Source organism: Coffea arabica, chromosome 1c (genome assembly GCF_036785885.1).
Source record: "Coffea arabica cultivar ET-39 chromosome 1c, Coffea Arabica ET-39 HiFi, whole genome shotgun sequence".
Classification (NCBI taxonomy): domain Eukaryota; kingdom Viridiplantae; phylum Streptophyta; class Magnoliopsida; order Gentianales; family Rubiaceae; genus Coffea; species Coffea arabica.
The window spans coordinates 43679855-43690424 of NC_092310.1; the positions used below are offsets into that span (position 1 = coordinate 43679855).

Genomic DNA, 10570 nt, shown 5'->3' on the forward strand with positions numbered 1-10570 from the left:
TCAATAAACACTACCACAAAACGGTCTAGTTGCGGTTTAAATACCCGATTCATCAAATCCATAAAAGCTGCCGGGGCATTGGTTAATCCAAAAGGCATTACCAAAAATTCATAGTGCCCGTACCTTGTACGAAATGCACTCTTTTGGATATCCTCGACTTTTATCTTCAATTGATGGTATCCTGACCTAAGATCTATCTTAGAGAACACCTTAGCTCCCTTCAGTTGGTCAAAAAGGTCGTCTATCCTTGGAAGGGGGTATTTGTTCTTTATTGTGATTCGGTTCAATTCTCTATAATCAATACACAATCTTAGACTACCATCCTTCTTCTTTACAAAGAGTACTGGGGCACCCCACGGCGAAACACTGGGTCTAATGTATTTCTTATCCAATAATTCCTGCAATTGCTCCTTGAGTTCCTTTAATTCCGCAGGTGCCATCCTATAGGGGGCCTTGGATACGGGATTCGCCTCAGGTATAACGTTTATTTCAAATTCTATCTCCCTATCCGGAGGTAGGCCAGGAAGGTCCTCTGGGAATACGTCGGGAAAATCTTTCACCACTGGAATCTTTTCTAAAGACGTCTCTCCCTGCTCCGTATCTACAACATAAGCCAAATATGCCTCGCATCCTTTTCGTATTGCCCTATACGTCTGCATAGCCGATAGAAGGGGTAACTGACGAACTTTCCTATTACCCACATTTCCTTGGTAGGAGAAATCCTCCTCGTCCGGCCTCATGAATAATACCCTCTTCTTCCTACAATCAATTTGAGCAAAATGTCTAGCTAGCCAATCCATTCCTAGGATAATGTCAAAGTCACTCATGCTGATTTGCACTAAATCCACTTCTAATTTTCTATCCTCCAATTCCACCCTACAGTCTGGATACCTAGTATGAGACACCAATATTTTATTTCCTAGAGCAGCTACTCGGTAGGGGTGGTCCATCCATTCAGAAGGCATGCACAAGTACTTTGCAAATTTTCTAGCAACAAAAGAGTGACTAGCCCCACAATCAAACAGCACATATGCAGGCACAGAATTAATTAGAAGAGTACCTGTGACCACGTCGCCTGACACCTCTGCCTCAACGTCAGTCATGGCATGTACCCTCGCGTTCACCTTTGACTTCTTATCAGTGGGATTGCCCTTCTTATCTCCTTCCAATCTTTTGTTTGGGCAATTCATAGCCCTATGTCCCATCTGTCCACATTCAAAGCAAGCTCCTGTTCCGAATCGACACTCCCCTAGATGCATCTTCCCACAAGTCTTGCATGTGGGAATCGTTTTAAATCGGCACTCCCCCCGATGCATCTTTCCACAAGTTTTGCACGTGGGAAAGGTACTTTCTCTAGTTACCTTCGGTGGTTGCCCACGACTTCTCTTAATCAGGCGGAACCGTCCGCCGGGTCTTGGTGTTCTCGACGTTGTCGGTTCATTCCCTAGTCTAGGTCTTTTATTTCCACCCTCTACGTCCAATCTTTTGCAGTTAGCCTCAGCCTTCACGCTGGCATCCAATACATCATTAAACGTAGGGGTATAAGCGGTATTCACCCTAGTTTGAATCCTACTCAGCAACCCTCGTACAAACTTATATTTCTTTAACTCTACATCCGCCATGGTCGACGGTACTAACCTCCCCAACGCCGTAAACTTATTTGAATATTGTACCACGGACATCCCCGGTGTCTGTTTCAGATTTTCGAACTGATCTATTTTCTGCATCCTTACGGCAGGTGGGAAAAAGTACTTCAGAAACTCCTCTCTAAATTTTGTCCAACTTACCGGTGGGACGACGGTAGGTTCTAGAGTTGCCCACCACTTATTGGCCTCTCCTACCAAAAAGGGTTTGACGATTAGGTGCTTCATCTCCTCCGGCACTTGCAGAAGCGCAAAATTATTCTCTATTTCATCTAACCATTTTTCGGCCAAGTCCGGGTCAGGGGTTCCATCAAAAGTAGGGACATGGACCCGCTTCATTTTCTCATAGTAGGATTGGGTTCCCCCTTGTCCATGACCCTGGATTTGGACAGCCTGAACTTGTGCTAATTGTGATTGGGCTTGCAGTGCCTGGGCTACTCCAGTTAAGGCAGACACCAACTCCGTTGGTAACATCATGTAAGGCTGATGCCCACTTGACCCAGCCCCTTGGTAACTCATATCCTGATTATTATTCCCTAGATACGGTTCTTGGTTATGATTACCCTGGGCATCCTCACCATTAGAACTGCCATTGCGATTCCCGCCGCGTCTAGTGCTTGGTGCCATTTCCTAAGTCACACAAATGAGTTTTCAAACTAGGTAAGCATTTTATTCCGATTTATTATTATAAGTACATGTATATATATAAGTAAGCATCTATAAGGATATGCACTTTTAAGACGATTCAGCTAGGGGTGCCTACTTATGCGCTTTATCCATACTATTCTTAAAATAACATGGACGAAAAGTTATACTAAACACATTATAATAGTAATAAATAACTCAGAAAATTTAAATAAGAGGTTTCATATCGCTAACTCTGAACGGCAGAGCAACCAACTTCTTACACAATAGAGTCGATATTCTAACTATTTCAAAAGAAAATATCTAACGAACTTGAATCCAAACCATCTGATTATAACCTATAATTGGATGGAAGCTAATCTATGCAAATAATCGCTAATCACCTTACTGATATTCTTGGGCTAATATCCCTACCATCACTAACATAAATGAATCTTTAAATGTAGTCTCTCCTAGCCAACTCTACTACTCCTCCGCATCCTCAACTGCTCCATTTTCTATGCCCTCTCCAGCACCGTCTTCCTCCTCGGGGTCCTCCTCGGGGTCATCTTCTATTTCCGCATCACTATCGGGCCATAGGTGATTCCACCCGGGCATCTGGGGTGCAAGGGGCTGATGGTCAGCTATCCAGTTTATCACGCGTTGCCTTTTCTCTCCATATTTCACCGCTAGGGTTTCGTATGCCGCCTGTCTATGCTGGAGTAGGGAAGCTACGTCTTCAAACCCTTCATTATACATATCAGCTAGTCCCTTCTGTACCTCCATATCTGCTTTCAGCTTAATGACCTCTTCTCGCAGACGGAGGGCCTCTCCCCACCAGCCTTCCATGTCCTGTCTCATGTGCTCCCTCGACACTATCAGCGACGAGATCTCTTGCCTTTGGTCAGCTATTCGGTCACTCAACGCATAAGCCTTCCTAGCTCCGTCCGTGGCTCTCTCTAATTCTTCTAGGAAACTGTCCCTGTAAAATCTCTGTCTCTTCTTAAGACGAGCCACGTCACATCCTGTCAAATGTACTGGGCAGTCGCAATGCTCCTGCTCCCCGTGCACTGGTTCGGCCATCTCCTATAATACCAAATGGAATACCATCAGTGCTGCTTCCCCCCTCTTACAGTACACAGATTTTCTCAAACCTACTTCACTACCTACATTACTTAATTCTTGAATTATTTGATCTTATGGTCTTATCCCGAACCTAGGCTCTGATACCACTAAAAATGTCACGCCCCGAGCCCGCACGTGCCCGTCACATGACATTCGCCGTACTCCCAAGTCCCACCCAGGAATACAAGGCTACATTAACTAATTTAACTTGGCAGTACTAAATAATTTAAACAAATAAAGCGCGGTTCGAATTACATATAAAAGGAAGTCTACGAATATTCAAGATGTTCGTACATTTATTGAAACAGCGGAAACGAAAGTAAATAAGACTAGCAACTGGAGGTAGCTAGCCTGCCAACTTCTATTCATCTAATGCTAATAAAAGTCATCCTCAGGGTCTTCTACGTAAACCAATTCATACTCGTCAAAATCTGCAAAAATGGTAAGAAGTGGGCTGAGCGACACATCGCTCAGTAGGTAATATTTACCCCTCTGTTGGACCATGCACTCTTAGTTTTATAGTTACATATACAAATATAAGTATAACTCAAATCGTTTGCATATCATTCACATCCGTAATTTTGGAAATAACGTCATTTGTAAAGCAATCAGTAGTAAAGGATGGCAAGCAACTTGAAAGCATCTTATGGATAGTTGTGCATGAGAAATCGTAAAGTCATAAATCATCTCGTCAAATCACAAATCCCGTCATATCCATTCATAATCAATTCATATCAGTTCATAAGCCTTCTTTCAAATCAGTTCATAACTTCATTCCATATCAGCTTATAAATCATTCTTTCATATCAGCTCATAACAAGTACATGTAATGACCGGCTACTGAGTACTCAGCCTAGAGATTAAACCCCTTCTAGGTGGGCGACCAATAAGTTCCATGACTACCGATTGGTCTCATTCATATTTGGGTCAATCGGCCGGACTCTATACCAGGTTACCATGACCTTACCAATCGGCCGGACTCTATACCAGGCTACCATGGCGATTATACAGGACTATAGCCCCTACCGTCTATTCCATGACTGCTCTGAGCTTTACTTGTCAAAATTCAATTCATATATCATATACATAAATCTTTACTTTCATAAAAGATTCGGCTCATTTTGTATATAAGAGCATATCAAAACTTTTCAAATAAGTCACACGGTCCATTTTTGTATGGTAAAATATAGCTTTCATAAGTATCCAAGTAAAGCATTTAATCAAACACCTTTCGAGTCCACACAACAAAATAGTATTGAAACCAAGGATCTCATTTTGCACATTTGAAATCTCAGAAGGGTAAGTACCACCTACCTTTGCTTAGCTGCTTGAGTGGAACTACTTTAGATCCTTGTACCGCACCTAATAAATGCATGAGTTCCCTAATTAGTTGTTACTTCCTATAGACGCATGAATATACAACCTCTAAGTAAGCATAAGATTCGTACCTAGGCCATTAAATGGACCCTATTACCATCTCCCTCAAATTGGGTGGTTTCCATTTTTGGAAAGTTTCCTAATTTGGAAAGTTCCTATTTTTAGAAAGTTTCTTAATTTGGAAAGTTTTCCCTTTTCTTAACGTTTTCTAAAATAAAATAATTATCCATACACATGTTTATTATTTTGACTGTTATCTTACTATAAATGTTTATAATTTATAATCATTCATTATTATTATTATTATTATCATGATTTTAAGCATCTAGTTTAACAATTTAGAACTTACCTTACATGGTCTAAATTGACTTAATAAGGCTAGATTAAGATGTTTTAGATTTCCATTTAAGTATCATAGACGTAATTAATTAAGTATAACTTTTACATAACTAACCTTTCAATTCTAACAATTACCTTCAATTGGGTCCTGGATTTTAATATTCACGATATACTATCAAAATGGACTAGTTATATTTAAAATTTATTTATTAAAAACTTACTAAATTTTATACTATAGTTTGGTCCAAGTTTAAATTGCATCCCTTTTTTACTTACTTATTTTTTGTTTAATATCATCATTATTTATTTATTTATTTTTCCTCAGGTGGGGTCCATGGTTGGCCAAAAGGCCAACCATCTTTGACTAACAATGGCCACCAGTAAAGCTGGCGGCCCTCTGCTTCCATTGGTTGGCCGAAAGGCCAACCATGGCTTTTATTCATGGTCGCCAGCAAGTGCTGGCGACAACCTCCTTAAATTTTTTTATTTTTTTTTTATTTTTGTTTTGCTTCGGTCTTGGGTTGGCCGAAAGGCCAATCCTTTGATATTCTTCCTGTGGCGTTGCCTCTGCAACGCCTAGCCGAAACAGAGCTGCCGCTGCTCTTCCCCCTTTTTTTTTCTTTTTTTTTTTTTTAAACAGAATCAAACACCCTATATTATCAGGATTAAAAACACCCCCTATTTCTATTAATCCAGATGTGAATCTTATCGAAACATATATATATAAACCTATATAGCAACAATACATGTCCGCAAGATTTCCTAGAACGATTAATATCACTACTAAAACTTAAAAGAGAAGATTACTTGTGTGAAGTCGGGACTTACAGGTTTAGGTGCCTAGTTGTCGGATCGATTGACGGTGACGCCTTCTTCTCCTTCTCTCTTCTTTGACGGCTCTTGCTCTAGGGAGGCAGATGAGAGAAAGGTAAGGTTGCGCTTATTTTTCTGTCTAGGGTTTCAATAAAACCCTAACCCTAATGCTACTTATACTAGTACCCCTTACCCTATCCTACCATTACTTTATTTTATTATTCCCCTTTTTTTTTCTTTTAAAAAAAAACTTTATCTTCTAATTAATTGGAAAGTTTACAATAATGCCCTAATAAAACAGAGCCAAAAATCGCGGGTTTCACAGAAAAACTTGGAAATCAGTTCATGCAGTTTTTGTAATACTTAGTCTAAAACATGAAAAGCCAAAATGATTATATCTATTTCCTTTCTAAGAATCACGTTCAAATCCTAACTCACCATGTCACAAACTAGAACTTCCAAATTTGGCGCACTCTTGAGTGGAATCTCTAAGAATTCCCAGTTGTCATCCCACCTTGATAGAAGCTCCAAATATGTCAAATTTATAAATTTAGGTAACAATTGATCTTCCATGTAGAGAAACTTCACATCATAGAAAAAGTAAAAGTCAGTGCAATACTTAAGAAATTATACATATATAAAAAGAAGTTGGGTTTTGCATTTGATGTGTGAGTTTCGACTGCCTTCTTGGGGTGTATTTGTCAATTTTAGATATATTGGTCATTGTTTTAGCGCATACGAGACAAGCGTTTTATGTAGTGGGCAGCGGTGAAATTACCTTTTTGTAGCATGTTATAGCAGCATTCTTTACAAGTGCTATAACTAAGGCTGTTAAGCAAACTAGGTAGCTCGCGAGCCGCGACCCTGCTCGTTAAAGGCTCGACTTAGCTCGTTTTTCTCAGTAAACGAGTCGAGTTCGAGTCATAGATGTACTCTTTTGTGAAACAAGCGAAGCTTAGCTCGACTCGTTAACTACTTGACAGGCTCGAAATATAGGAGCATTAGTGTCATTTTATTGCCTATCTGATAATTATATCCTAATTCTTTCCCGTTCCTGACTCTAATTTTTCTTTCCTCTTCCCTTTTCCACATCCTGCAGCTGCACCTTCTTATCACCATCATCAATCCGTCCACCATCTCACCACCATCACCAATCAGGAGAATATTGGTTGTTGGCACCTTAGTTTTGACCTCCCAGTGCGGCGTTGTCCTAAGTTTTTCTCCTCTTCCCGTCTTCCGCAGGACCGCAGCCATTACCTTCTCGGCTTTTCCACCTTGACCCAAGCCAACTCACTCAATCCATCCATCATCTCACCAGTCACCACCACCGGTTCATTAGGATATTGCTATCCTCAGGGTTTAGCGACGATCCGCCACTTGTTTTCGTGAGCAGTTTGCCATGAGTTCACCATGAAGCTACCTCAATAGAGCCAGGGGCTACTACCATATCACCGACTAACTACATATCTGGTACCACTTGTTGAATTTGCAATTTATTTTTAGATTTAAGAGGATGTCTAGGTTTTGCTTAATTTTTTTGTCTTTTTTAGTTTAATTATTTATATATTATTTTGCTAAAATACCAATGTAATTGGAAATTGGAATCCCATATGTTTGTTTGCATTACATTGAAATTATTTTGAACCTTATACCAAGAATTTAGAGATTAATTAGGGAAAAAATTTAATTAAAAGTAAGCAAGTAATGAAATTTTTGCTAATAGGGAAAATTTTGTTATTTGCTTTGCTTTTTTGTTGATTAAATTAATTATTGTTTTGCTGATAAGGAAAAAATTTTAGAAACCAAGCCAAAAAGGGTTCAGATACATGGAGGGAAATAGCTGAAAGTTTTAATCATAGGTTTTAGATATTTCTTTGTTGTTTCAATAATCAGAATTTAAGCTTGAGATAGGAACAAGTTAGAGAAATGTTAAAACTGGCTTGAAAGAAGATTATTTCTTGGAATCTATTTTGTACCTTATCTGTTTTGTACCTTATTTCCTAGAAATGTTAATCTAAATTTCTGTTTTGGCTAATCAGAAGTTGTATTGGTTATTGCATGTGTTTTGATTAAGGTACGTACAACTCTCCATTCAATTCATTCCAAGGTTCATCATCAAGTCCTGTGACGGAGCAAAATATTGAAGACATCGAACAATTAAACTACAACGAAGAAAGAGCTGATGAGATGAGTGAAGAAGAGCTGGAAATGATAGAAGGTGAGGGTAATGAAGGAGGATAGAAAGTAGATGGAGATGATGGAGCTGGACCTTTTGACAAAAAGCAAAGGAAGAAAAAATCCAGTATAGGGGATGAAATGACAATATTTGTACTGGATAATGGGATAGTCAAAGTGAAGTGCAACCATTGCAAGGAGCTTTTTGCCAAGAGTGCAACCGGAGCTATTGATAAGTGCTTATTTTACCTAATAGTTTGTGCATATTTCATTTTATTTATAGCCAATTTTGAGTTCCTAAGACAATACAACTATTAGCTCGAGCAAGCTAGATTAGTAATTTGAGTCGAGTTCGATTATAATCGAGTTCGATTATCAGGTGCTCGAGCTCGACTCGGTTTGATTAACAGCTCTAGCTATAACAAGAGCATTGGTTTTTTTTTTTGGGGGCAAAATATGCTTTATCCCCCCTATGGTTTAGCAATTTTTCACACAACTCTCTTATAATTTCAAAAGTTATATATAACCCCTCATAATTTGGATTAAAGTGTCTAAGTGACGGAAATGATAATTTATAACGAAACCTATGAAAACGTCAAAATTACCCTTGTTTAAAAACTAAAATGACTGAAGTGACCAAAATATATAAACATAATATGCATGACCCTCTAACCTCTTATGATTTTATGTTTTACCATATACTTCCGTTATGGTTTATTACTTTATCATATAATTTCGTTATAGTTTTCAAAATATATATATCCGTGGTTAATAAATAATTTTCAACATTACATTTGACATTTTAGTTGACTCCGTTATGGAATACAAATTTCGTCATTTTAATACTTTAATCCAAACTATGAGAGGATTATGTATAGCATTTGAAATCGTTAGGTGTTATGTGGAAAAGCGCTAAACGACATGGGGTAAAGTGTATTTTACCCTTTTTTTTGTTAATTTTCTAACTTTTATTGCAATTAATTAACCTATCTCAGGAACTCCCCCATTCGGTATTTATTTCGATCATTAAGTTTCTATTACTTCAAGTATTCCCTTCTTCTTCTTCTTTTTCCGTTATTTCCAATTCTCCTTATGTAATTCCTTATTCTCTTCCCTTTCCATTATTTCATATTTTCATAATACCTGTTCCTTCTTCATTTTCTTAAATTTCGTTCTTTCTCCAATTGATTGCCATATAAAGCTTTCTCCTTCCTTCAATATTGGTTAATGTATTGTTTTTCCAAGGTATGCATCTTGTTTGTAGATTTTCTTGAATTTATTGCTTAAAGTTGTGGAGTTCTAGTCAACTAATCTTTATTATTATGAATATGATTTTTTTTTCATGATTCATATGTTGACTATCAGATTAACCTTACTCACATTTCAGGTTGTGAATGTAACTTATATGATTTTGTTAATTGAATCGTGATTTTTTGTCAAATAGGTTGGCAAATTCCTTTAAAACTGCTGTTACCCAGAATCTTGTGAGAAAGGTATGTAAAATTGGTGATTTTTTTTGCCTTTTCAAAATTACTTTCTTTCATTAACTTTACCTGGTAAACAAGACGCTATAATTGACACAACAAACACAAACACTAGACACGACAAATACAAGAAAAACCAGAAAAATGTCTAAATTAATAATGTATGTCCTTAGAGCTGATATAGATTCAAATCTTCACCGACAATGGTGCCAATATAACTTGATAGTGAAGTTTTTAATTAAACTCAAATTTCCACTACTACAAGTGCACATGTCATATACGAGTATAGGGAATATTCGAATTTTGATACCACATGAAAGATGAGTCAATTATTGATATTATTTGAATTTCTTTATTATTTAGACAATCACAAGTTCGAGAAATTAAATCTATACTACAAATATGTGATAAAAAGGAAATCAAAAAACAACAATGAAAGACTCCTAGGCTTGGATTTCTCTTTACCCTTGCTAGTTGAACGAACCCAGTTATCGTGTTGCAACCCCTTAGTTAGACTACACCATAATTTTCTAATGTATGTGAAAGTTTCTTTCACTAGTAAATCAACTATATCTATAACTAATTCATACTTCCTTTTGTGATCATGAAACTAGCTAGAAGCTCATTAGATCTAGAAAATTACTAAGTAAAATTATAAAGATGCACCTCTACTTCCGTTAGTGTATTCCCTCAGTTTCATACTTTTACAAAGTGGCATTGAACAATAACTTTGATTCATCATCCAACACCTCATATGGTTTACAACTAATGACCAAACAATTGCAAACTTGAAATCCAAAAGCATGAAATAACTTGCTTAAAGGATATACACAACAACCATGTTCAAATCAACTGTATAAAGAAGAGATTAAACCTCATCTAAGCATGAATCTTAGAACAATATAAATGAAATTAAAGAAAATACCAAAACTTGTATTATAATTAAACATAGAGTCAGCCTGAGATCTTATGTCACAAGGAGTTGGCTGA

At 37.5% G+C, this 10570-nt stretch overlaps 2 long non-coding RNA genes across 2 annotated transcripts; one reads left to right on the plus strand and one right to left on the minus strand.

The window, feature by feature from the left end:
• Positions 1 to 3600: 3600 nt before the first annotated feature.
• Positions 3601 to 6059, minus strand: LOC140006531 (uncharacterized). The gene is made up of 3 exons (XR_011814193.1): positions 5937 to 6059; positions 4707 to 4754; positions 3601 to 3823 (listed from the first exon to the last, which is right to left on the minus strand). It is a non-coding gene; the product is annotated as an uncharacterized lncRNA (long non-coding RNA).
• Positions 6060 to 7257: 1198 nt separating this feature from the next.
• Positions 7258 to 8325, plus strand: LOC140006532 (uncharacterized). Its single transcript, XR_011814194.1, has 2 exons — positions 7258 to 7391; positions 7996 to 8325. It is a non-coding gene; the product is annotated as an uncharacterized lncRNA (long non-coding RNA).
• The last annotated feature ends 2245 nt before the right edge of the window (positions 8326 to 10570 follow it).